Source organism: Lepidochelys kempii, chromosome 3 (genome assembly GCF_965140285.1).
Source record: "Lepidochelys kempii isolate rLepKem1 chromosome 3, rLepKem1.hap1, whole genome shotgun sequence".
NCBI classification, from domain to species: domain Eukaryota; kingdom Metazoa; phylum Chordata; order Testudines; family Cheloniidae; genus Lepidochelys; species Lepidochelys kempii.
The window spans coordinates 19,781,756-19,809,536 of record NC_136382.1 but is presented as its reverse complement, the minus strand read 5'-3'; the positions used below and the strand labels follow the sequence as shown (position 1 = coordinate 19,809,536).

The 27,781-nt window shown below is 42.2% G+C and overlaps 1 protein-coding gene across 10 annotated transcripts in view; it reads left to right on the top strand.

Annotated features, from left to right (window-relative positions):
* KLHL29 (kelch like family member 29) overlaps positions 1-27,781 on the top strand; it is a 601,388-nt gene that overhangs the window by 69,556 nt on the left and 504,051 nt on the right. For 7 of the 10 annotated variants that reach the window (XM_073335869.2, XM_073335868.2, XM_073335849.2 and 4 more), the window contains exon 2: positions 11,458-11,567. The exons of the other annotated variants lie outside the window; for them this stretch is intronic. The gene's annotated coding sequence lies outside the window, so the exon portion shown is untranslated. The remainder of the gene's footprint in view (positions 1-11,457; positions 11,568-27,781) is intronic. 10 annotated transcript variants of the gene reach the window in all.

The window sequence follows — 27,781 nt, the reverse complement described above, 5'->3', positions numbered from 1 at the left end:
GGAAACTGATTAGATAATATTTAAGTAATCTCTTTTTGTCATCCCCACTGCACTTCCAAACCTGCAACAACACAAATGATTCTTGGATCAAGGTGATACTCGAGTCCTTTTATTGGATAAATATCAGAAATAGTAGATTATTTGTTTTTATTTTGGCTTGAGAAGAGGTATAAACTCTTGTGCTTCCTTTAATAAAACTCAAAGTAGGCCATAATCCCCAGCACTGTCTCCTTTAACTAGTTTGATTCTCAGTTTCCAGAGTTTTAATTACAGTGGTTGCTCCCATTAGGTGGTCTTGTTTCATGGCAGGATGTTAGACAGCATTCTCACTCTCCGTCATTTATGTGGACTGCGGGTATGTCTGTCAAACCATAATGAGCAATGAAAGAATGAAGAATGTTAATTTAACTGATGCTGCTTTTGCTGTTAACAGTAAGTACCACCAGCTGCACCTCATAAACATTACTGTTTGTCTGCCTGAGCTCTGCTATTCAGTGAGGCCTGGCTTGATTGATAGAGGCGGAATTAGAATGATGGGTTGCGCGGAGCAACTTTCCTGCAATGCTACTTCTGTGAGTGGTTTTTTTTATTGTGAGAGACAGCTCCTAAATTTTAATTGCTTTTCGAACTTGCAAGTGCTGCTTGTGTCAAATGTTGATAATTGGTTTATGACAGAGGTATTCTAAATTAAGGAGAGGTCAGCACAGATCATTTGCATATTACCTACTGGAGGAAAAAAGGTTCTGTTGAAGTGACACTTTGCTAGTATTAGAACTTCACTCTTATGTGTAAAGTTTCCATTACCGATACATGATTTCTTAAACAATGGGTTGCACTAGGAAAGGAATATCTTGAACAATAGCAGCGTTCAAAGTCCTCTTATAGTGAAGTTACTGAACAATGTACAACTTTATGAAGAGTTTGTTTCCAGCACATTCAACATTCATGATAACCTGCAAAATAAAGCTGGATGTGTCTGTAAATCTATCAGTCTTCGTATGTATGAGGCAAAATACACACTCTGCTTCTGCTGAATGATTTGTTATTATATTGGCCAATATCCAGCAAAGAACATAACACTGGCCACTTTTGCTCTGGTGCCACCTAACATGGCTGCTACTCTGAAACCCCTCACCTTGTGAATCTCTCCTTCCTTTGGCAGCCATGGGGCCTCCGTTATGGTTTCCCCTGTGGTATGGAATGTGCTCTCCTTGTCATCTTTTCCAGTGCTTCCCTCCTTGGTCTAAATGCCTTGATCTTTTCCTAAAGTGTTTTTATATTCTTCTCTCTTCTCCCTGTTTAGACCGGTTTAGACACCCTTAGTTTGATGGTGTTTATTTGCATTTTACTGTGTGCGCATATGAATAAAGCATTTAAGGGGTGGGGAGGGAAAGTAAAGTTAAAATTTTAAACTCTCAGTAACATTATATTATTTTCCACTCTCTTCTAATACCCATTCCAAACTCTGCATGCTTAACTATTAAAAGGGACAATATTCTATTACAAATCAAAGTGCCATCAAACACTTGATTGGGACACCATTAGCAAAAAAAAAAAAAAAAAAGCCAACACCCTACTTATTTATGGAAGTACGTAGCTTTCTCTAGTTCTTTTGTTTTCTGTGCATTGTTAATGAAGAAACTGAAGAAGACAGTGATGGAGTGCTGTGATGGAGTATACAAACCCCACAGTGAGCCTGGTGAGGAAGGTGTTAATAATTTGGCCTGCAAACAGAGGACTGCAGTTAATTCCTCTGGGCAACACCTGTGAGAAATATCCAGCTTAAAATAAACAACCTTCCAAGTGGAGGGGATAAGAGTGGAAAAAACAGGCTTTGGAGAGCTGGCTGCCTTGCCAAGTGGAATACAACCCTACCAGGCTCAGAAGGAACTATCCTCACAGGGACTGAGAACTACAGCTACAAGTAGAGGACTGAGTTTTGGTCTGTAATTTGGGTTAGACATCAGAGTGCTGGAGGAACTCATGCCCTGGATGCATTTCTACTCCCTATTTGTGCCTGTTGGCTTGTTTGCAGGCAGGTGCTTATCCAAGAGTTTCCCAGTGGTAGGGAAGGCTCATGTTAGAGTGTCTGGCTACTTGCAGAGTGAGACAGAGTATACCAATTTCAGTGATATAAGGGAAGGCCTCTAGACAACCAGGATTTTTTTTCATCTGAGCCAGTGTATGGACTGACCAGTGGGCAAATAGTAGCAGCTGACCAAGGCTTTTCTAAAGAAACCAAAGGCCTAGTTATGGACTCTCTGACTTTGGAAACTAACCTCAGCCTACACTTGGCTTGGAACAATGATCCTTATTCAGCTGGATTTAACTTGTGAATTTACATAAACACCGCTTTCTTCCCAGCTTCCCCCTGGAGGCATCTCTGTCATTCATTTGTCTGTAGCCTGCTGAGCTGCCCACTGAGAGGGCACCTGCATGCTTGTCTAGAAGCCACAAGCCAGGATCAGAACTCGATGCATCCGATGAAGTGAGCTGTAGCTCACGAAAGCTCATGCTCAAATAAATTGGTTAGTCTCTAAGGTGCCACAAGTACTCCTTTTCTTTTGGCAAAGACAGACTAACACGGCTGTTACTCTGAAACAGATCAGAACTCAGGAATTCTTGGCTCTCAGTCCAGTGCTCTGACTGTGCCTCTTACATGTGTCATTACATTGAGCATCACCCTTCTCTGCCTTCCTCTTCAGGTGTTTATCTGTCTTCTTTTGGGTGTTGATCTCGTCTTTGCTACCAGTAGAGCTACTCTAACAAACGTGCCTGGATTAGATTTTCTGTCTTTAAAATGGGGTGAGGGAGGAAGAGAACTAGTTTTCTAAATTTCTGATCACATATGTGAGGTAATTATTAACTTCAGGCAGGCTGCGTTAAACAAAATCTTTATTTTCAACAACTCCATCAACTTTGTGCTCATTTTCATCAGGCAGGGAGTTCCAGATCGACCACATAATGTACTACTAACCATTATTTTCTCACCTAGTTTGCTCAGTATTAACAGATAATAGATGATCCCATTAAAAATAAATTTGACACTGCATCCACGAAGATGTGAAAATTGGAGTCTCTCATCATGATTTAAAATGTGTGCTCCCTCGTTCAAATGGGGTATAAGACTCTCTTTTGCAGATAAAGTAGGCCAAATTGCTGGAAAGGCTGCTTCAGCGGCACACAGGTTAATGTAGATGCATTATGTATTTATGTAACCCATAAGAGGATAACTTTTTAGCAGATGATTTGGGCTGAATGTGCACTTGATCAGGAATCCTCATTTATAACTCATAGCCACACTACCAGTTTGGCGTGAAGTCACCCCTATAATCATGAATATTCTGTAGCTCTACAATGTAGATTCGGAGGAAAGATCCTGAGGTTCTTGTGATTAAGGCTCTGAATTGCAGACCCAAGATACCTGGATACCTGGCCCCTTGTGTGCACATGGGCAAGTCACTTCAATCTCTTTCTACCTCAGTTCCCCATCTCTAATAATACTTCCTTTCATGCCCCGCCCCCTCCTTTTCTTTAAAGACTGTATTCTCTTTGAGAAGGATACTGTCTCTTCCTATATGTATGTACCGTACATAGCACTGGCTACAACATTAGTTGGGAAATTGTAGGCACTACTGCAGTACAAATAACAAATAGTTGCTTTTGCTGGGGGGAGGGGAATAATTCCATATGAATTGCAATAACACCTTGGTCAAAATATAGCAAATAACCACTGACACAGACATGACTTAATACAAATAGGGGAAGAAGTGACATGATTCATGTGTAACCATGAGCATATGTCATATTTTCTTTGTAACTCTTACCCCCCCACATCCTTTGCCATCTTTTGCTGTGCTGTGTCTGACTTTTGGGTGTAAGCTCCTTGGATCATGGACCTTATCATCTTTATTTGCCTGTGTCACTTCAGTGGTTCATACGGCAAGCCTCTGTGAAACGAAACAGTCCCGCTGTGCAATACGGTGAGAAAAGGTTTGTTTGTTTTGTATCGTCACTTTCATGCAAAAGTCCCCTGACTGGGAACCAAAGGTGCAGGTGAGTGACTGTGTTCATGTGACCAGCCTGCACCATTAAATGCTCCATGGATCGCTGTTTTGAGAGCTTCTGATTTTAAATGACAAAAGAGGGACAGAGAAATTGAGTGAGGAGAATTTCTGAGCTGAGACTTTAAATGAGATGGAGTGTGTGACAAAGGAAGCGTGTTCCCAAGTAGTGGGAGATGTAGAGGAGAAGGCTCTTGCACCTGTAGTGGGATGAGTGTATGGCATGATGGACAGGGATTAAAGTTAGCTGAGCAGAAGGAGCAGTGTGACAGACATTCCATTAGATAAGCTGGAGCATGTCCATCTTAGTCTCAACACATACACACATTAGTTTACATAGTGAATAACAAGTTTCTAATAAATCTTTACAGACAGGATACAGAACCATGCCTAGGTCTACAGTTCATGTAACATTGGCCTTCCAACTTGTATTGGCCAAACTCACTTTTGAAAAAAATCAACTAACAAATCAACATTAGTGTAGACCTAAGAGGACGACTCGCTCCCTTCATGTATCTGTATAAATCCAGCTAATCTTGGTGAGAGATGTAAGTGTGTGTGCATCAAGGGAAGTGTTTTAGTTCTACTGCTTAACTATTAATGTCTCCCTAGATAAGATCAAAGGAATGAGAATGGAGGTAAAAATGACATAACAGGACACGAGCTTGCTTTATACTTTGGCAAAACACATTAAAAGTAGCAGGGGTCAAGGTGGTTGTTTGAGGTTTGGCAGGCTGTCTCGATGGCTTAAGGATGTGATTTAACCCACCATGCATTATTACCCTTTTAGTTACACCAGCAGCCACGTGGTTGGCATTTCTGGATTCAATCCTTAGGTTGTTGCTGGGTCCATTGAGGAGAGACTGGGAAGGCTCTGGAAGAGTGATGCCTCCTGTTCTCTACCCCCAATTCCACGCATGTATATCTGGACTATGATGAATTACAGTGACTGTTGGTGGGAGAGTTTTTATGATGCTGGGCCAGTGTGGTACAGGAAAACGGGGAAAAAAATCTATGGCACCACCGCTGCAACTCCTCTAAAAGATGTATTTTAATTGTGATTGTGTGTGTGAGATGGTGGTTGTGTGCATGCATTCCACAGCTTCACATGGTTCATCCCTCCACAAGTCTCAAATCCCACCCATCTTAAGTGCTGGAGGTAGCTAGAAGACTTTGGCTGCTGAAACAGCTCTCTTTGTTCACAAAGATTCCAGTTACCCTGCTCTAGGATGCAGCTGCTCTTCAATACTTCATCTTTTAAAACGTGTTCTCCTTTCCTTTGTATTAAACACCCTCAGCTGCCTGTGTCTGGATTTTTGGCCAATCTTCCTTTTTTTTTTGTCACATGCTTTTATTTTTAAATGTGGTGTTTATTTTAATTTAGATTTCAGTTTGTCTAGTGAAACCAGAACAAGCCCACAAAGTATAAGTTGACTGTGAAGACCACATAATAGTGGTGAAGTGTAGTGCTTCCTCAGCACCACATGGGAAGGTTGCAGACCCTGGGTTTATATAGCCTAAGTCACTTTTCATTTTTATTATTTTAAATTGAGCAGCTCAATTTTCATGGCATATCATCCTTAACTAAGTTGAATGACATCTACAGTACTCATGCAAACTAACAGTTTGCATCAAGAGAACAAAATTCTTGCTGTGAACAAATTATTTTATTTGAACTCCCATCTGCTTGCTTGACTCTAAGCTACCCGACCCCCTCCCACACACAATCAGCTTCCTTCTCCCTCTTCACCCCCAAAGAGTTTTAAGGCAGGAAGAGCCAGTAGTCTGTTATATCTCTGTGGTGTCATCCCCCCAAGGAAAGGTCAGGGTGCTGGTACTCTCTTAAAACAGGATGGGGAAGGAGCAGGTTAGGGGCTCCTATGAATGCATGAGGATGCTGTCCACAGCTAGTCCTTGCCTCTGACACTAGCCAAAAGGGATACTATATGAGACTTTCAGCTTAGGGCTTAAGCCCCTGTCAAAATAAGAGTAGGGGTCTTCCCCCACCCCCAACCGTGACACCCCAAGTGGTTGAGTGAGAGTACACACAATGCATCTTCACACCCCTCTGCTGTAAATAAGTTGAAATTACTTTTGCCAACCCTTCTGGACACACAGGAGAAATTCAGCTAATTAAGGAACAAGAAGGAATACCTGTTACTTCAGTGAGAAAGTAATAGGCTGAAAGTAACAGGCATCTTATAGAAGTTACTCCTGTAGGTTTTGAAATCCTTTCTGCAGGAATCCTTTTAACCACCTGTTTCAGGGTGCTGTCCAGCGCAGGCCACCCCACAGTGTGGCAACGCAGTCACCTCACCTCATGGTTCCCTTCAGACTAATTTGCACTTACTCAGGCATTTCAAAATAGCATTCCCTCTCTTGGGGTCTGGCATATTAAGCCGTAACATAAAATAAGCAGTTTGGCCTTTCTAGGCACAAGCCGTTCTTCCCGAGTCCTGTTTAACACACACTTCCTTCCTGTTTTGCATCAGCGGGCCAAGCAGGTTTCTTCTTAGTTTCTGCTGCCCTTTGGCTCTTTGCAGAACCCAACATGGTTCCTTTCAGCTCTGTGATCAAAATCCTGTGGTGCCGGGTTTTTCTACGGTCTTTCTCCTTAAGACAGGGTTTATTAGTCTCCCATCCTGGCTCTACTGCTGCAAAGCCTTCTTGCTCCCTTCAGGTCTCTGTATCTGTGTGACCACCCAGCCTATCTTACAGAATGCATGGCCTAGCTACCTCCTCACATGACCCTTGATTATCTGACTCAGAGCTTGGGGGAACGAATGGGCTTGGGCCAGTTTTGCTTGCTTACAGAGAAGGCCTGAAAAAAGTTTAAGGGCAAAAACAAACATTGTTTTATTTACAGTGGACTTTTTAGGTATTTTCTATCCTGGCAAACTCTGGAATACCAGTAGAACTTTTAACATCTCAGGAGGCAGAGGCTGAAAGTTGAGCAACAGATGGGGAAAACAGTTAAAACTTTAAAAGTCTGTGGTTTTGTTGGTGACACCTGTAATTCCAATGTCTAACAACCATTCTAGTGAGGAGGTCAAATTTGGGTTAAGATACAGCAGCCACTGCTTCAGTTAAGAGCTCTCAACATACTGTGTGTTTCCAAGATGCTCACCAAATCCTCAAGAAAGCCAATAGATCATAACGAAGCATGAAAAGTTGGCTGTGAATTTTTAAGGACATCCAGCTAGTGTAGCAAGCTGCATGTGTCCAACTTCAAAGAAACTTTATTGTGGAGGTGAATGATTTTGCTCAAAATACCGAAGGTTCAGAGAAATAGACTTTCTAGTATCTATTTTTTTTGCATCTGGATATCCTGTCTTTGAGCTCCACGTATCGCAACATGAATTTTCACTTAAAAATGTTTGGGAACATTTTAGATACTTTAGAACAGACAAGAACTTCTCCTTTGCATCATGACAATCATTTGCATGCATTTGCTGCTAGAGATAAACATTGTGTGGATAATGTAATGACCATTAACAATGGTTTAGAGTGGTCCAAGGTAAGAGGAGGTAATCATCTCCTGCTCTGAGGGCAGCCTCCTATGGGGTCTAACTTCAGGTTTCATCTCCATATGCAGCATTGCACAAATAGGCATATTAGAATTTTAACTCTCATTTAAAACATCAAGTGTAGACCCCTTCAGGCAAGATACCAGATTAGATTGACCACTATTGCATTGTGAAATGGCCAGTCTTCCTTTCCTATAGAGCTGGGCACCCAGAAATAATCTGTGGTCCTTGTCTAATAGGGATTGTGTGCACAACTTCTAACAAAATGCCCCACCCCCCCTTCCCAGTAAGTGCTTTGCTTGCAAAGGATCCTGGCGAGCTTTGTTGTAATAGTTACTCACTATTTAAGTCTGTGTAAAATAGCTTTGTTTATGATCTGATATTTTTAATAGCTTATTTCACTGTTTCCATTTAAACTTAGAAGTGACATCTTTGTTTTTCCCATTTAAAAGGTAGCATAATCCAGATGCCTGTCAAAGGAGTTGTTGATGTAGCATTTTATGAGCAATCCTTCTGTTTGAGTTTATTTTTGTTGTCAGAAATGTTTGCCAAGCTCTTGTGAACTCCCTGTGAATATTACTGAGGTATGCTCCCTTTTTAAGAAAATGATTATCCATGCAGGAATACAAATTATACAGTCAGTCATAATTCTGGGCCATGAAATTTTTTTAAAGCTATGGAATGCATTAGGAGGGGTGGGGTTTCATTTTTGTCTTCAGTGCACATTATCCAGCATTGGGCATCTTTAAAATCACTTTCTGTCTCACTGTTGACTTATGTGCTGAGGTCTGTGTGCTCCAAAAGGTGGAGATGATATCAGCCCACAACACCTAAAGTAACTGGGTATTTGAATGCTAAGCTGCACTCCGGTCTCTGACATACAAAGATGCTCATTTTCTGCAGTGCCAAACAGTGGCCTGTCTAGCTGGTGTCTTATTCATAAGGTAGTTGATGTCTGAAAAAAAAAATTAAAAAGGAAGTGATAACTATGGGGCAGGGAGTTTAAAATACCCTCTCTTCTTTAATTTGGCTCATACAGGACATGCATTTTGTTTTAGTGGCTTAGAATTTTATGCTGAATCTGCAATGGTTACTTTTTTTCTTAATGCAATCTGCTGTTGAACCACAGCTAAATTTGATAAGATTAAAAAAAATTTTTTACAAGTCCTTTTCAAGATCTTTTGCTGCTAGGTATGTAAATAGCAGCAAGTTTAAACACACCCTCTAAGCCTGTTTTTGTGTTGCCCATATAACAATTTTGCCTGCTCTTTGGGACAGCGGGTGGTGGAAGTGGTGATCAGGCAAGGATTTGGGCATAAGCCCTTCTTTATAAACCATTTTCATAGTGGAGGATTACAGCTTCTCATCCCTCCCCCTTCAGACTGCCTCTGTCAAGCTGAGCCTGCCATTCCCCCCCACCCACCTTCAGTCTATATTAAGGAACAATGCTGCATCTGGCAGTGCTTAAAGCACCACTGAAGTAAATTTGGCTCTGTATGGGTGTGAACCTAGTCTGCCTGCATGGAGCCAGTTGCAAATTGGGGCCTCAGCTATTTAGGTATTTGAATAGTACATAGAACAACGGGGTTCTGATTCTGTATGGAGTCTTTGCATGCTAAACTAATACAACCACCTCCCAAAATTTTGCTTTTGTTATTGCTGTTCTCTCTAATGGCCCATCATACCATGAGGTGGGGTCTATGAGTCCTTAGAACTCATCTCTTGCTTAAAACCATATGTTGTGACATACTTCTCATAGAGATTCTACTCAGAATGTGCATCATTCTCATTAAGCTCCATTAAAGGAGATCTATCATGGCCCTGTGGATAAGGCATAGGAATGGGGAGGCCTAGGTGCTCTTCACTTACCTGCCACGTGATCCTGGGCAAGTCACTTCACCTGTTTGTGTTTGTTTCCCTTCCCACCCTGTGGCATATGTATTTGGATTGTAAATGCTTCAGGGCAGAGACTGTCTCTTAATGTGTGTTTGAGGCTTCTAGGTGCTGCCATAGTAAAAACTGATGGCAATCCTCGGGGGGGGGGGGGGAATGGGTGCTCACGTCTCACGAGATGGATACAGCTTATAGGTAGAGCCCCTGAATAGTTTTGTGCTGATTCAGAATGTATATAAAATGTAAGTCATGTGTGTCTGTCAGTACAAAGTGGGGGGGAGAACCCTTAATTTGAGGTATCTGGAGGAAAGAACCACTGACTGCATTGTTCAAGGGAAGCTAGCTGTAAATTGGGAATTAATAGTAACTCATTTTCCGGTCCAAGGATCTCTTGTCACTGTAAAAATTTTCCCCATACAGGCCAAAACTCAAAGTAAAAATGTGAAAGCAACAGGTAGTGTTATATTCAGTTAAAATAATTGTATTGACTGCCAGTGTAACTGGGCACAGACTCACCAGCAGTGCCTCCTGCTGGTCATCTCAGGGAATTAGTGTTCCAGCCTCTGGAGCACCCTCTTCAGGCCAGTGTCTCACCTTGCTGCTGGCTCCCATGTCCTTCCTAGGACCCTGGTGCCCCTTTCACTGGGTGCTACCCCCTGGCAGTACCCCACAGTTCTGTGTCTCCCCCTCCCAGGGGAACCCCCCCACTATCCCTACCTTGCCTCAGTCATAGCCTCCTGCTAGCTCCCACACCCTGGGGCAGATTGCAGTATGAGCCACTTATCACAGGCAAGGTTGGGTTTGGACCTGCTGCTTCTGCCTACCCATGGCTGCCCCTGCACTTAACAGGCCACCCCAGGCTGCAGGCCTGGGGCTTTCCTAGGCCAGAGCTCCCTGGCTCCCTTGGCCTATCCCCAGCCCTGCTCCCCTCCAGATACTTGGTTAAGCCCCTGCAGCCAGGCTCTTCTTTCTCAAGGCCTAAGTCTGAAGTCTTAGTATCAACATTGTAGTAGTTATTCAGAGTCATCCTAGTGAATTTGAATAGGACTCCTCATGGTAGTGTTTGCAGAATCAATGTTTACCCTACTTCCCCACTTCTTATATTGTAATGCAGCAATGCAGTTGCATCTGCCCAGGTAGAGGGCTGTTCTGTTCTCTTTCTTAGGCCTTGAGAGAGTCTCTCTCCAGGCTTCTGGCTCACAGCCTTTATACAGCCAGCTGGGCCCTGATTGCTGCATGGCCCCCACCTGAGGCTGCTTCCCCAAACAGCCCTCTCTCAGGGCTGTTTTAAACCCCTCTGGGCCTGAGTGGGTGTCCACCCCGCTACACCCAGATAATGGCAGCAGTTCATTCTTGCAGGGATACATGTCATTTCCTGTCATGAAGATTACTTTCACATATATTACATCTGAAAGGGGGAACATAGGCATAAAACTGCTTTGTTATAATGAATAGTGATTTTACACTGGGCATTAAAACTATATTTTTCATATATATTTTGAAATTAATCTTCTGGGATTATTTTTACTGCATAGACATGCTTTGGGCTAACAAAAACTTGCTTCTATAATGTCATATAGCTTTTAAATAGTCTTGGTCCACTTTGTCTTGTGCATTTGCTTGTGTGCTCTCTTTTTGTAGCAGTTTATTAAAGAGAAGATTGCCGCCACCACCCCCTGGTTTCCCTTCCCCCCCCCCATCTTGATAAGAGGGTTAACACCATGTTACTGTGGGTATTGGCCATTCTCTGCTAAACCCTAATAATCTACCAGGAACCTGGCTCTCTACACTTCATGGAGATTTGTCACCTCTGGGAGATTAAAGTTCTTCATGCCGATCATGGTGACATTTAACTTCTCCAATTGTGGAGCTATTTTTCACTTGTGCTGTGCTCATTGGAAGGCTCTTCTTATTAAATATAGATTACTTCATCTTCAGTTAGAAATAGACATTTTTTCTTCAACTCTTTCTAGGTAGCCTGGTTTCCCAGAAACCTCCTGCTAAATGCAAGGGTTTGCTGTCCTGCAGTTTACTTACTGTATTGCCGGAGATTGAATTTGACACAGATTCTGGAAACCGCAAGGTAAGAGTACAGTTATTTATTTTTTATAACATAGAAAAGTTTGACAGCAAGTCCACATATAAAAATGTTTTCAGCTTTCTCCTTCATGACTTCTTGTCACCTAACACACACAATTCGGGCCCTGTTTTTATCTTTCAATGACTGCAGTAAATCTGTACCTCGGCAGATGCAACTGCATTGCTGCGTTACAATATAAGAAGTGGGAAAGTAGGGTAAACATTGATTCTGCAAACATTACAATGAGGAGTCATATTTGGAGTCATATTTGAATTCAGTAGGATGACTCAGAATAGTGACAGGTTTCAGAGTAACAGCCGTGTTAGTCTGTATTCTCAAAAAGAAAAGGAGTACCACTTCATCAGATGCATGCCGTGGAAACTTGCATTTTCCATGGCATGCATCTGATGAAGTGAGCTGTAGCTCACGAAAGCTCATGCTCAAATAAATTGGTTAGTCTCTAAGGTGCCACAAGTACTCCTTTTCTTTTTTCAGAATAGTGAGTACAATGTCGTCACTAAGACTTCAGAATCAGGCCCTACATTATGTAACCTTTACAATAAAAAAGCGCTAGAGACTGAGTGGACAAATTCTAGGTCTTAATTTATAGATGTGCATGCACACACTATGTTAAACATTATTAAGGTTGCAAAGGTAAGCACCTCAAAAGTGAAGAAATACCAGAATTAAGATCGCCTAAATTTTTAAACAAAACAGACTAAAAAAAATATAAATCCCATCATGTGTCATCCCACATGGATCAGCACAGTTGGAAGCTTTAGATCCACTGCACAAACCTCTGCTACTTGAGTTAAAGGAGTAAATAATAGCAGTAATCGGTTGTAATCTTCTATGTGGACAAGCACTAGCAGGAGATGAGATTTGCCAAAGGGTTTCACAAATACCTGCCGACAGCAGAGGAATGATGGGACTCTGGAATCGTGGGTTCCAATCCAAGGTGGGGGTGCTCTATTCAACACACTCTTTTGCCTCCCCCCCCCCCCCCCCCAGCGTGACCCCTTTGCCCTCAATCAGGCCCTGTCTAGTCATGTCTCTTTTCCACCCCGTCTCCTTGTTCCAGTGCTATTCTCTTCACCTAGACCAGCAGCTCTCAACCAGGGGTGTGAGGCTCCCTGGAGGGCTGCAAGCAGATTTCAGGGGGTCCACCTAGCAGAGCCAGCATTAGACTCACTGGAGTCCAGGGCAGAAAGCTGAAACCCCGCCTCCCCAGGCCCCGCCACCCAGGGGCTGAAGCTAAAGCCTGAGCAACTTAGTTTCACTGGGCCCCATTTGGTGTGGGGCCCCAGGCAATTGCCCTGCTTGCTACCCCCTAATGCCAGCCCTGGGTTTTAGATTTAGAAAAACCATTGTTGTGGCAAAGGTGGGCTGTGGAGTTTTTATAGCATGTCAGGGGTAGGGGGAGCTCAGAAAGAAAAAACCTGACCTAGACAGCATCTGTCTCCACTCTTCAGGTTTCTTATCAGACTCTCTCCCCTCCCAGACTCAGTCTTCTTGTCCAGCTATTTCCAGTTCCCTCAACCTCTGATCCTTGTCCCCACTTTTCTTGTCTAGACCCTCCTAGTTCCCAGTCACACCCCATTCCTCATCTGATCTCTTCCCCCTCAGCCCAAGTTTCCAGTCACTCTTATGCTCATAGACCATGTTCCCCAGTGGCTCTGTCTCCCTCCTATGGTTCCTCATCAGTTTGTGTCCTCACCCTGGCTCCTTCTCAGTCTCTTTTCCCAGTCTCTCCCTGCCACCTACCGGTCCCCTCCCCACCCTAGGTCCTTGTCCCATGCCCCTACTCAGGTCTGGCTCCTGTCCCCTTTTTATTTGAATTAGGAAGCTTCCTCTTCCATGCTGCCTGGATGTCAACAGGGGATTACTGAGGGAACAAGAGAGACGGGCTTCCTGCTCTTAGTTCTGGTGCCCTGATCCCAACCTGGCACTGCTGCTGGAACAGCCAGGAACTGCAATTACAGGGAAAGTCTCCTCATCCCTCTGCACCACAGGCTGGAGCATGCTCACCCCCTCTACCAAATTTCAAGCCCCTGCTCCAAATCATGGGGCACAAGGCTTCTCAGAAGGTCACTAGGATTTAACAGACAAAATAATCTATTTTTCCCTGGTCTCAGTCTTGAGAATGGAGGAACTCTTTTGGCCAAAATTTCTCAGGCAGACAGACACCTAGTATGGAAAATTTCAGCCCAATCTTTTAAAGTTTAGCAATATTTTAAGTAACTGAAAACAGGGTCTTATAATGGGAAGTATTGGGCATTGTTAATACCAAACCTGCCTATAATACGTGCACACACATATGCAAACTGTAGCAAAGCAATGACTCACCAGTCCAGCACCTCCTGCTGGTTGTCTTGGGAATTAGTTCTTCCAGACCAGAGCATCCTCTACAGGCCAGTGTTTCACCTGCCGCTAGCCCCCATGTCCTTCCCGGACCCTGGTGCCCTTTACCCTGGGGCTCTGCCCCAGCAGTACCTCCACACTCTGGGTCTCCCCTCCCTGGGGAACCCCCAACTCTCTAAACCCACCTTGCCTCAGTGGCTACTGCCAGTCATCATCTAGCCCCCTTTCCCTGGGGCAGGCTGCAGTCTGTAACGGCCACTCATCACTGGCAAGGGGTTAGGCCCAGCTGCCTCTGCTTATTCCCAGGCTGCCCCTCTGCAGCTCCAGTACCTTTCTGGGCCTTTACCAAGGCCTGCAGCCTGGGGGTTTACCAGGCTGGCGCTCCCTTTACCCTTTCACAGCACTGCTCCACCTGTCTCTTAGGCAGCTAGCCTTTCCCACTCCAGGACTAGAGTGAGACTCCCTCAGCTCCTGGCCCCCAGCCCTCTTATAAAGGCCAGCTGGGCTCTGATTGAACTGGCCACACCTGTGGTCAGCTACTCACTCAGCTTTTCCCAGTGCTGCTTTTAACCCCATCAGGGCCGGAGCAGGGTGACTACCCTGCTACACAAACACATACATTTCCAAGACTTGCACCATCCTGAAACAATTGGCTTGCAGCTTCTTAATGTGTGTTTTACAAATTAAGGGCATGATCTCATATGCACGTATCGGTTGGGAGACTGTGTATGTGCACGTTATAACAGTGCTCAGGATAGAACAGGGAAATATATAAAATGGAATCGTTTTACTGGCAATGGGGATTAGAAATGAAATATGATCGTAGCCCATCTATATAAATAGAAAATAAATGTTTTTGAAAAATAAGCCAGAATTGTGAGCAAGGTTTTCTCCTGGAATTGTATTCTAGTTGTAGTAAATGTTCAACTATGTATTTAAAGAGTAGCTCTGTTTCTGTATGTGTTGGTAGAGCCTATCCTAGGCCACCATCCAGGGGAGAGACCAGTATGAATACAGTGCCACGCCTGGCCAGGCCAGGCGTGGGTCAGATGATGAAAAGGTCAGCAGGGAGAGGAAGAGATCTCCTACCTGCTTTGCTGACTAGCTCATTGGTGGGTGGGAGGGAGGAAAGAGAGAAGATTCACTCTTGCAGTACTCCAACAACAACTAGTATTCTGGCCAGGGTGGCTGGAGCTTCATGTGGAGGTACCTTGGCTTGATATGTGCAGGGAAGGAGATGAAAACAGAGGATCAAGGGGCAAACAGGAGTCAGGGAGTCTGAGGGAGAGAGTGTTAAATAGAGTAAGATACAGTTAAGAGGAGGGAAAATGGGCTAAATGAGAGGAATGTATGAATAATTTATTTTCTGTTGTGGTAATATCACAAGTTAAATTCGCTGGGCGTGTGGCAGCATAACGCACTTGATATGAAAGTAAAAAACCTTCCTCTGATGTTCTGAGGATGGTCCTTGGCTGGCTACTGAAGAAAAGATATTAAGATATCCTCCTGCTGATATTTTTGAAACAATGTACTGTGCCTGTTACTTGACGATAGGAGAATGCTTGTGGTTTTGTTAGATCAAATTAGAATATTTATAAAATTGTCATGTGTATATTCGTATAAAGTCTGAAATCTGACATCGTTAGTTTCTGGATTACCGCCTCCCCTTATGCCGACTTTCATCCAGAATCATAATTTTTTTCTAAAGTGTCTGAGTCTGTCTCCTTTTTCCAAGATGAACTTTGTCCATTGCTATAGTGGGCTGAGAGCATGAAGGACACTTTGGTCTTTCTGACCCATTTTCAGATGTTCTCAGTCTTTGTTGCTTCCCTTAAAATACATTTTAATCTTTTATGTGGGGGTGGGGGGGCAGTTCACACAACTTGTTCAAGGTGTTATAAATCCCGACTATGGAAATACAACTTCAGTATTCTAAGTGGGCAGTTACATAGGAACCTTTGGTCCCTGATTCAAACTGACATCAGGTTTTACTATATGTAGTATTAAAAAACAAAAGTTATTTGAAATAGAGGAAATGAGAGAGAGAGCTGTGACTGTAATGTAGTTGTTTTAATAGCTGTGGCTCCTCCAGCACAGCAGAATAATTGCTTTACAGAATACTTGCTACCTGAGGAAAGTGTGGGCGAGGCATGGAAACGATAAAGTGAGCCTTCAATTGACCACATGCTATTAGATGCTTGTCTACTCTACCACTGAACAGCGTGGCTTTCAGCTGTATGTTCCAGTGGAACAGTGGGTCACATCTAATGTGGTACTGTGTGTAATCTATAAGGTAAAGAACAACTGACAATATAGTGAGGAAAAACAGAAGAGGCCATAGGAACGTCGCCACCCTCTGTACCAAAGCCAGAAGTATAAGAACACTGCTTTTATCTCTGATGTAGCCTTGCTGCTTTAAAATTTCTGTTCTGTGTCTTAGGTAGTTTGAAGCAAAGATTTCAGTTTTCATTGACCCATTCAGTTCGGGAGAAAAGCAAGTGAAACAAAGTTGAAAATGCTAGCTGCACTGACTCCAGTATCCATAATACCTTAAGTAGGAGTCTAATGTGATATGTATTGGCATATGGAACAGAAACGAAGCAGTAACTCTCCTTCACACAGTGGGAAATTCACTTATCCAGAAAAGTTCAGAGTTCTATATCTTAAAAAGAGATGGGATTTTTTTTTCCCGAATAACCATTGTTATACATGTTAAGATGAGGCAATCTAATCACGTCTGCAAATCTGCTAAACAGAGGATCATTCTGGGAAGCATGCTCCATATACACTCACAGTATTGCATAATTAGCGAATAGCATGATTTCAGGAAGGAAGGTGGATTTTCTCCAGGTGAGACACAGGAAATACTAACAAATATTCTATGAATGCTGATCAGGTGTTGCCTGTCTAAATTTTGTAAGTGAAAGGGAGAACATTGCTTAATCAATATGGTCCTGTTGCTTTATTTATATGTAGCTTCTGTCGATATGCTGTGGCTAGTACTATGGCTAACTACTCCAGGCTTGCGAGTTATATCTGGGTTCTATTCCTAAGGAATCTGAGGAACACGCTTCCTTTGTAACTACTGTGCCTCAGCTTCCTTGTTTTTTAAAATGGAGAGTCGATCCCTCTAATTCACAGACGTGCTGTGAGACCTCCAGAAACAGTTACATACTTTTAGTTCCTTGGGAGAAAGACACTGTAAAAAAGTCAAAATACTTATGTTTATAGTATAAAATATATACTTGGATTCATATGTTATCTCTACACTGTTAATAGGTTGCTTTTAAACCGCAGAAGTATAGTTTCTAATGTTTTATGTTACCATACAGATTAGATGCTTGTATCTAAATCGCTTGTTAAAAGTCAGAGGAAAGACATATGAGGGTTGCTATGCAGCTGCCATTTTACAAAGTCAAGGTTTAGGACTAGAAACAAAGCATGGAAATGTGATATCTTTTTAAATTAATTTCCTTTTACAAGAGCAGTTTAAAATATTTTTGTCAGGTTTAATAATAATGAGCTCATTTAGGGCTGAGATGAGTGATAATTATGAATGGATCATGAGTCATCAGGCCATGATGTTGCCTGGATTGCAGATTTTATTTATTACAAATGAAATTATTCACCACCGATGATATTTTGTGCATGCTAATTATATGGAGTTCTGCTGGGTAGTTTTTTCTTTTAAGCTGATCTTACCCTCAAGGCACTTCACATTTCTGTCCTTCCCTTCTACTTTGCTCTTATGTCACACCTGTACTTTTACTCCCTCGGTGGTGCATGCCTCACATGTTTGTTTGCTTACTTTTTGCATGCAAATGTTGCCATATCTTCTTCTGTGCTGCCTCTCATCAATGGACCCGTTTCCTGAGATGAAGGAATTCCTGATCCCTTTGCCAGATTCAGTTCTGCCACAGTGCATAGAGGAACTCAATCTCTCAGTAATGGCTTGTGGGATGGATGGAGGGGGGAGAGAATGTTGGCATTTGCTTTATAAGTTTAATGGGTTGCGGGAATTATAATTGTATATTAAAAATTGTATCCTTCTCCCTTGACACTTTGTATCTCACTTTTCTTCTTAGACTCTTATTCATGAAAGCACTTACGCGCCTTCTTCACTTTAAAAGCATGAACAGTCCCTTTGTGTTCAGCTGGACTTCTCCATGGGCTTAAAGTTACGTGTGTGCTTAAGTACTTTGTTGGATTTAGGCCTTAGACTAAATTCAGCTGAGAAGGGACAACATCTTCCCATGTGTTTGAGAAACACCTAGGACAATGGATATTATCATAGTATAAATATTAAACTGTGCACCATTTATTCTGTTGTGGTATTAATGTAGGTACTGATTCTGATTCTGATCCTGGGTGCACGCATGACTATATGAATGTCATCAGTCCCGTTGACCAAATTTTGCACATGCTTAAGTTTTGCAGGATGGGCCCTCTGAGAGATGCTGAGCAGCTACTGCTGCTTTTAACACTGGCAGGCCTGATCCTGCTGTTGTTGATGTAGCAATGTGGGTTAGTACCTAGGACTGGGGTGCTTAATAATAATACTTATTACAGGAAAGCACCCGTTGACTTCAATAGTGCAGATCTGAGCTCTTTCAATTGATGCTGTAGGTACTCAGTTCTTCTCAGGATCCACCTCTGTACAGAGTAACAGATATTCATCAGGGCACAGTAGATTTGAAAGTGAACAACTTATGTTCAGGATTCTGGCTTCAAAGATACATATTTTAAAATGTATATGAAGCCTATACATCTATTTCCTAAACTTAATGTTTCAAAGCCTATAGATTGTGGTCTCAGATGAAATGAGAGATGGTGATCGTGGGAAGGCTAAAGTAGTGCCCATCTTTAAAAAAGGGAAGAAGGAGGATCCTGGGAATTACAGGCCAGTCAGCCTCACTTCAGTCCCTGGAAAAATCATGGAGCAGGTCCTCAAGGAATCAATTCTGAAGCACTTAGAGGAGAGGAAAGTGATCAGGAACAGTCAGCATGGATTCACCAAGGGCAAGTCATGTTTGACTAATCTAATTGCCTTCTATGATGAGATAACTGGCTCTGTGGATGAGGGGAAAGCAGTGGACATGTTGTTCCTTGACTTTAGCAAAGCTTTTGACACGGTCTCCCACAGTATTCTTGCCAGCAAGTTAAAGAAGTATGGGCTGGATGAATGGACTATAAGGTGGATAGAAAGTTGTCTAGATTGTCGGGCTGAACGGGTAGTGATCAATGGCTCCATGTCTAGATGGTAGCCAGTATCAAGTGGAGTGCCCCAAGGGTCGGTCCTGGGGCCACTTTTGTTCAGTATCTTCATTAATGATCTGGAGGATGGAGTGGATTGCACCCTCAGCAAGTTTGCAGATGACACTAAACTGGGAGGAGAGGTAGATACGCTGGAGGGTAGGGATAGGATACAGAGGGACCTAGACAAATTGGAGGATTGGGCCAAAAGAAATCTGATGAGGTTCAGCAAGGACAAGTGCAGAGTCCTGCACTTAGGAAGGAAGAATCCCATGCACCACTACAGACTAGGGACCTAATGGCTAGGCAGCAGTTCTGCAGAAAAGGACCTAGGGGTTACAGTGGACGAGAAGCTGGATATGAGTCAACAGTGTGCCCTTGTTGCCAAGAAGGCCAATGGCATTTTGGGATGTATAAGTAGGGGCATTGCCAGCAGATCGAGGGACGTGATCGTTCCCCTGTATTTGACATTGGTGAGGCCTCATCTGGAGTACTGGGTCCAGTTTTGGGCCCCACACTACAAGAAGGATGTGAAAAAATTGGAAAGAGTCCAGCGGAGGGCAACAAAAATGATTAGGGGACTGGAACACATGACTTATGAGGAGAGGCTGAGGGAACTGGGATTGTTTAGTCTGCGGATGAGAAGAATGAGGGGGGATTTGATCGCTGCTTTCAACTACCTGAAAGGGGGTTCCAAAGAAGATGGCTCTAGACTGTTCTCAGTGGTAGCAGATGACAGAACAAGGAGTAATGGTCTCAAGTTGCAGTGGGGGAGGTTTAGGTTGGATATTAGGAAACACTTTTTCACTAGGAGGGTGGTGAAACACTGGAATGCGTTACCTAGGGAGGTGGTGGAATCTCCTTCCTTAGAAGTTTTTAAGATCAGGTTTGACAAAGCCCTGGCTGGGATGATGTAGTTGGGGATTGGTCCTACTTTGAGCAGAGGGTTGGTCTAGATGACCTCCTGAGGTCCCTTCCAACCCTGATATTCTATGATTTAAACCATGCAACGTATTTCAACACAAAATTACACAGACTAAAATAACAATCACTATGGTAGTTGGAGCGGATACCTCTGTTTCAAGATGCAAAAGCTTCTGCTGAAGTCAGATGACACAGACTTGTCACATTGTTCAAGAAAAGAAAGATCACTTTGGGATAGAATTAATTTGCAGCATCTTGTTTACCGTTTTGAGTTTTGTCAGGAATTTCCCCCCATGCAGTCTGATATGTCTAGTGAAAGATTTTCAGTGAGAGGTAATATAATATATTAAAAATTTTTATTGATCACAGTATGCTGTTACTGGAAGATGTCTTTTTCTAAATGGAACACAAGGGACTTTCTGTTGCATGACAGGAAAATATATTGTAACATGCAAACAGGATCCTTGTAAAGGTCAGAGTATTTTACCACTAAATTTTTCTCTGAGAGTGTTGAGTTTCTTCACAGCAAGATCAAGATTTTCAGTACGGAGGGGGAAACCTTACAAATAAAGCGTCACATTCATAAAGGAAGGCAGTAAGAATTATGTCCACCATCACCAGATATCAGAAATTACAAAGTAATAGACATTACTGTAAATCACATTGTTGTGGACATGCACTATTGTGAAAAAGTGGGGCTGGATTAGAACCAGTTTATACATACTGTGACAAAGTTCCTCCTCTGCCTTGGTGGGTTCTGCACTTTCTGGTGGATTTGCTCACTTCAGAGGTTTACGGCAGTCCTCAGTTTGGCTCCTTTTGTTAGTGGCACAGACCTGCCATTCACTCGGCTAACCTCTTCACTGGCCAGCATGGGGAAAAGGAGAACAATCCCCGCAGTCTCTGCTGGCCCACCTGATGGGTTGGGGGACAGGCCAGAGACCTTCCCCTCTGGTGGGACCCACAGTCCAGATCAATTCCTCTTATATGAAATCGGGAGTTGAAGGGATGGCCTGCCCTTTATTCTAGGTTCCAGCCCAGGGCCCTGTGGATTGCAGCTGTCTATGGTGTCTCCTGTAACAGCTGTGTGACAGCTACAACTCCCTGGGCTACTTCCCCATGGCCTCCTCCCAACACCTTCTTTGTCCTCACCGCTGGACCTTCCTCCTGATGTCTGATACTGCTTGTACTTTTCAGTCCTCCAGCAGTATACCTACTCACTCTCAGCTTCTTGTGCGTCTCTTGCTCCCAGCTCTTTGCACGTACCTCACTAACTGAAGTGAAATCCTTTTTAAAACCAGGTGCCCTGATTAGCCTGCCTGTCCTAATTGATTCTGGTAGCTTCTTAATTGGCTCCAGGTGTCCTAATTAGCCTGCCTTAATTGGTTCCAGCAACTTCCTGATTGTTCTGGAACAGCCCATTACCTTACTCAGGGAAAAAGAATCTGCTTAATCTGGAGCTAATATATCTACCTTCGATCACTCTCCTGTAGCCCTCTGGCCTGACCCTGTCACAATACTCTCTAGTGGTGTGTATATTAATACACATGCACAACGTTTTGTATCCATAATAAAACATTATAGTCCTCTTAAATAAAAACAATTCTAAACCAAGACGTTTTATTAGGCTCCTAGTATAAAAAAGTTAAGGAGAAAATCTTCATTGCACACAGAAGGTTTGCTGAGCAAATGTGCATTAGCAGTTTACAAAAAATGGGGTAGCAAGCTATCTCAGTCTGTAGCAGGGTGCCCAGTTCATGCAACTTTAAAAAAAAGAAGTCTTAAATGTATTTAAATTTAAAGAGGACTTCCACAGCATAACCAACAACACTGAGTATCTTTTATATACATCTATCTATTATATACATATAATCTCCAATGTGCAATATGAATATAAATTATGACTGGTCTCAAAATAGAACTTCAAGAATAGACACGTCATAAATAGGATGCCCAATAAAGTTATTTCAACATATTCCTAACCAAACTCTCCAAAACATGTAATGCAAAATATAACTCTTGACCAAATATATTATTTCATTACCATGAATAATATCTATGTGGTATATACACAAAAAACCACACGCCAATTTCAAATGAGCCATTGCTGGTCTGCACAGTAAACCAAATAAAATAATGTTCTCAATATTTATTTTCTTTTGTCCAGTTCCACTTTCAACATGTCTCTAGTGCCTTCCTCAGTCTTTGATGCAATCAATCTCCACTTCAGTGGATTTGAAAATATAAGCTTGACCAAGAAAATTCATTTGTGGTACTGCAGCTGGTTACTAAACCACTGGCAGTTCCTATATCCCAGAATGATTCTTCACTTCAGCAGCCCTTTTCTTCACAAACAAAGCACGGTAGCATCTCTCCAGAAATGTCAATTTTCTTCTCCTGAAATTTTCAGTACCGTATTTGGTTTCTACTTTGTCGACTTTAAGCAAATTGTTCCTGTGTCTCTCAGATATCCAAAGTCACAAGAATGGTTCTAGGTTATGTGAGAGCTTGAGTTTTCCCAACCCCACCCCGCTCCCAAACTTCTTCACCACACACTGAAGCCTTTGTGCAGTAAAAGAGAGCTTGGGTTCTCAAGCAGGGAGTCAACATAAAGAATCTAAATTTTCAGATACCCTTTTCCCCAGTGAGTTTAAAAATTTTCAAGCTATAGATTTTCTCTCATTTACTGCACTGAGTCTGTTACAATCTACTGCAGCAATAAACATGACCTCAAGTGTAAGAGAACTGGGGATTCTCTACAAGAACTCTCTCCATTGACCTCCAAGAGTATATCCATCTCCTCATCAACCACTCAAGTCTTTTCATTAATTAAATCCATACTTGTTGATCATGGCAGTTTCAGTACAAATTCTGAAAGCATTTAATAAAGATTAATTTACCCTCACACCACCTTTCTGAAGTACTTGTGTGGAAAGCAGGGATTCTACTGAAACTACGAGGGAATTTTAGGTAGGTGGAATAGGGTTACTTGAACTGGAATTTCCCCATAACACAGGGTAGGGATTTTAACCCTGCAGAAAGTGCTATGTGATCTTTACCATGACCGCAGTTGGTTAGAATATCAGGTGTACAAGTCAACCAACAGACATTGCTGCAAAGGATCATCATCACTCGGTTGGAATACAAGTTCATTCCTGTCGCAGAAGGAAGAACGCTACTAGCTGAATGGTCAGCATCACATCTTATAAGGTGATCTTTGGTGGCTGCCAATACAGGTAAAAGACCAGACTACACTGGGCTTTTGAAACCTAATAGGATCTTAGCTTGAGGTGACATGGCTGCAGGATCAGATGAGCAAGTCCCACAGCCCATGCTGCAGGAGTTAATTTTCACAAGTTAAATCAGCTTCTACTGCAGCCGGGCTCCCCACCATTGAAAAAAAAATACTTAAAAAAAAAATAGTTAGACATGACTGCAAAAGAGATGAATTATTGAAGTATAAATCCTCTTAGTTTCCATAGAATCATAGAATCATAGAATATCAGGGTTGGAAGGGACCCCAGAAGGTCATCTAGTCCAACCCCCTGCTCAAAGCAGGACCAATTCCCAGTTAAATCATCCCAGCCAGGGCTTTGTCAAGCCTGACCTTAAAAACCTCTAAGGAAGGAGATTCTACCACCTCCCTAGGTAACGCATTCCAGTGTTTCACCACCCTCTTAGTGAAAAAGTTTTTCCTAATATCCAATCTAAACCTCCCCCACTGCAACTTGAGACCATTACTCCTCGTTCTGTCATCTGCTACCATTGAGAACAGTCTAGAGCCATCCTCTTTGGAACCCCCTTTCAGGTAGTTGAAAGCAGCTATCAAATCCCCCCTCATTCTTCTCTTCTGCAGGCTAAACAATCCCAGCTCCCTCAGCCTCTCCTCATAACTCATGTGTTCCAGTCCCCTAATCATTTTTGTTGCCCTTCGCTGGACTCTCTCCAATTTATCCACATCCTTCTTGAAGTGTGGGGCCCAAAACTGGACACAGTACTCCAGATGAGGCCTCACCAATGTCGAATAGAGGGGAACGATCACGTCCCTCGATCTGCTCGCTATGCCCCTACTTATACATCCCAAAATGCCATTGGCCTTCTTGGCAACAAGGGCACACTGCTGACTCATATCCAGCTTCTCGTCCACTGTCACCCCTAGGTCCTTTTCCGCAGAACTGCTGCCTAGCCATTCGGTCCCTAGTCTGTAGCTGCGCATTGGGTTCTTCCGTCCTAAGTGCAGGACCCTGCACTTATCCTTATTGAACCTCATCAGATTCCTTTTGGCCCAATCTTCCAATTGGTCTAGGTCCTTCTGTATCCTATCCCTCCCCTCCAGCGTATCTACCACTCCTCCCAGTTTAGTATCATCCGCAAACCACTCCTCCCAGTTTAGTATCATCCGCATCATCTATGTTCATGGAATGAGAGGTTGAGGAAAGATGAGGGAGAGAAGAAAGCCAGTGGTAGAACAGATTGTGCTGTGTAAATGATAGCAAAGTTTTTTTTGTTTTGTTTATTTGAATTGGAGTTTGGTAGATGATGTAAATATATGTATATTTTACACTTCATTTTGCACTGAATGTAAAAATGTAGTTTTAAGCAGAAAGTTAGACAACTTGCAAACTCATTTTTGTAATTCGCTGAAAGAGGTTTCTGTATAGTGATAAGAACCTTTAATTGTATCTCTTCTTCGTGATACATGAGCAAAAACAATTATACTGAGTGTCTCTTATTTTATTAAGGAAGGATACAGTTCTTTAAGTATGCAAAAGGATTTCTAATATTTCACTGGTTACAGGAATTAAAAACTGCCTTCTTCACAGACTAGATAAACTGAGAAATGCAGACCCCCTCATCTTTGTCTGCTCTAAAGTTATAGTAAGAGGATTTTAGTAAGATTAGAATCTTCCACTGCCTACTTAAAAGTCTACTCAGAACTGCTTTACATCTCTATGAAGGGAGAATCTACACTAGCTAGATTTGAATAATGGAATTGCCATTAATATCTAGCATAAAAGGATGATTGGTTGTATATTTGATTTATGGGAAGCTGAAATTGACAAAGTGTACTGTATGTGTGAGGGTATATTTATGCTAGTAACCCTTGAAAACCAATCCAATCTTGTTATGTTCACTAAACATTTAAATGGCTAAAATAACAATTTATGGTATAGTAAATCTAATTACTGTAATTTTGATAGTTTTGATAATGGCTTTGGGTTAGTAAAAACCTGTGCAAACGTTCCACATTCAGAGCAAGTCTGACAAGTCACCATTTACTTACTGGCAGTTACAGGATTATCAGCTTTGAACCAAAGGAAATCATTTCAAATGTACTAGGAGTTTAAGGTATGTTGTTTCTTCATCAATTGCTAGTACAAGAATTGTGTTTTCCAATTTATGTGCAAATGGGCTTCCAAAATCTTTACTGTGAACTGAGATTTTGTTGTCAGGGTTTTTTTCTATTTTTTCTATTATTTTTGTTTGTTATTTTACCCCTGTTTTGCTAATAACCATCAGATTGCACATGCGTGCAGCTGTTTCTTGATTTTGCTTTGCCTGCAATACCTAATTCTTCGATATGTATTGTCTGGCTGCTTTGCAAACAAGGTGTCCTTAAGATATTCAGCTATGCATTCATTTTTGAAATGTTCTGGAAATTATTTGATTTTAGGAGAATATCTTGTTGATTCAAATCAGACAAATTCCTTAAGGGTGTGTAATGTGTTTTGTGGGTTGATAAGTCTAGTGTATGTACTGCACTCATCATACTTTGATATGTATCTATCTAGAACATACAGTAGCTCAGTAAAATGCATTTGGCTTAAATATAGGATATTAGGTTGGGCTTCCTGCTAAATAACTTCATGTTATGAGGCATTTGTCACAACTTGCCCACATAGTTCAAATGGAGTAGTTTGCAGAGTTGGTGCAGTGGGCTCTCTTGTAGGGGCGGGTTGGTGCTGTTATCCAATTACATTAGTAGTAGTTCATGTTGCTTGGTGCATTTCGAGGGCACAAACCAAAACTATTTCTCAGAAATATATTTTATGAGAAAATAAATAATGAGATAAATCCTCTTTGGCAGGGACAGTTTAACAATATCCCTCCAGAGTCCCCCCTTTCAACCCAAGCTGTGCATTTTCAGCCATTTATTTCTCTCAACCTACTTGTGGAAGTCTTAGTCACCAAACCTTTCAAATTAAAGTATTTCTCATCCGATCTTAACTCACTACATAACTTTTTCATTATTATTTTGAAAGAATATGTTTAATATTAAGAAAATGCAGATGAATAACTCACTCAATATACTTTGTAGGCTTGAACCAACATGATCCATGCATCCAAATTATGGCAGCTTTATCTAGTGTGAATGAGATGCTACTTATGTTTGCAGGTAAAAAATCAACAACTATTTATTTGGCAGAATTATTTATTTCTTACTGATGATTTTTGTAGTGTATCTAATCAGAGTGCTCATGAATAGAAATGACACAATTTAAATATAGAGGCACTGCTGTACATTGTATGATCTTGTTTTCTCAAACTGTTCCATAATGCAGTGAATAAATTTATCTCTTCTGAAAAGACTTTTGCAGAAATCATACATGGAGTGTTCACCTCTATTATTTAATATGACTGTTTTATAACTCTCATAAATCGGTGATTTTTCAGGTGCCAGTAGCAGAGGGAGAAAGGAGTTCATTCTGAGGAGAAAAAGAAGAAAGGCAAAATCATATGGAAGCTAAAAGTGCAGCTAACTGCACGAGAAGCACTTCAATGAAAATGAGCACTAGAAAATAGTTAAATAGATTTGGCTGAGATCATTCCCACCTCCCTTGCATAGCAATCCCTAGGTAAACTTACAGAGGGCACTCTCCCAGTGTATATCTTTCCATTCCCTTGTGGAAAGGAGGTGGTGGTGGGTCAGCAACACCTGGTCTCCTTAGGGTATGTCTACACTGCAATTAAACAAAAGGCGGGTAGGGTCCCAGAGCTTGGGCTTCAGCCTGAGCCCAAACATCTACATCACAATTAATCAGCCCCTTAGCCCAGCCTGAGACAGCTGATACGGGCCAGCTACAGGTGTTTAATTGCAATGTAGACGTACCCTTAGAGGCCCCTCCTAGGGGCTTCACAGGGGGAGAGATGTATTCTAGGCAGGCTGGTGGAGGAGTGGGCAGGCAGTGAGGACAGGACACCATTGATCTGTCATCCCCAGCCCTATGGAGAGTCTCTGGAAAAGGGTGGGATGGGTGAGAAAGGCTTGGGTTTATGTCACTGCCAAATGGCATAAGACAGAATCCAGTCAATGGAAGATCTGGCCCGCAGTGTGTAAGTGCCTCCATTCCCCTGTAGACATCACACTACTGACCAAATAGAGGCCTACATATGGCTCTCAGCCTAACCTTGGTTGTGGTGCGTTGAGATGTTGAGAATCCTTGGGACAGAGACTTCCGTATGGAAAAGAAAGTGAGTCAGGAAGCTCAGTGTTACAGATAGAATTGATTGAAATGTTTCAGTGAAATTAGTCATCCAAACTTCACATTTAGACTCTTAAAAAAAATCGAGGAAACTTTTTTTATTAAATTTCTTTCATGTTTTTTGCCAAGCTTTAGCTTCAGCATTAACATTGGAGATCTTTATTTGTCTTTGGCAATTGATGACTTAAGCAGAAT